We start from the raw sequence: 253 nt of genomic DNA, 5'->3' as shown, positions 1-253 counted from the left end.
CCCCCATTCTGGCCCCGCGGGGCGGGGGGAAGTTGGCGGCCCCATGGGGGCCGCTGCTTCCTGATTCGGCTCTGCCGGCGTCTGGCAGCTGCCGACACCTTCCCCTTCCCCTTGCCTCAGTTTCCCCAAGTGGCTTCACTGGCACCTGCAGCTGGGCCACATGTGGGGGGGTGGGGAGGAAGCCACCCCAAAATAACACCCAAAATAGCACTCGGCATCGGGGCTCAGCCCACCTCTTCCTGCTTCACTCAGG

General features: G+C 66.0%; 1 protein-coding gene across 1 annotated transcript in view; it reads left to right on the top strand.

Moving 5' to 3' along the window:
• LOC104545153 (FCH domain only protein 1-like) overlaps positions 1–253 on the top strand; it is a gene marked incomplete at its 3' end in the record, with an annotated part of 4,349 nt that overhangs the window by 224 nt on the left and 3,872 nt on the right. The window lies entirely within an intron of this gene.

Source organism: Mesitornis unicolor, unplaced genomic scaffold, assembly GCF_000695765.1.
Source record: "Mesitornis unicolor isolate BGI_N332 unplaced genomic scaffold, ASM69576v1 scaffold36018, whole genome shotgun sequence".
NCBI classification, from domain to species: Eukaryota; Metazoa; Chordata; class Aves; order Mesitornithiformes; family Mesitornithidae; genus Mesitornis; species Mesitornis unicolor.
The sequence above is the reverse complement of the archived record's forward strand: the minus strand, read 5'-3'. Positions and strand labels throughout refer to the sequence as shown.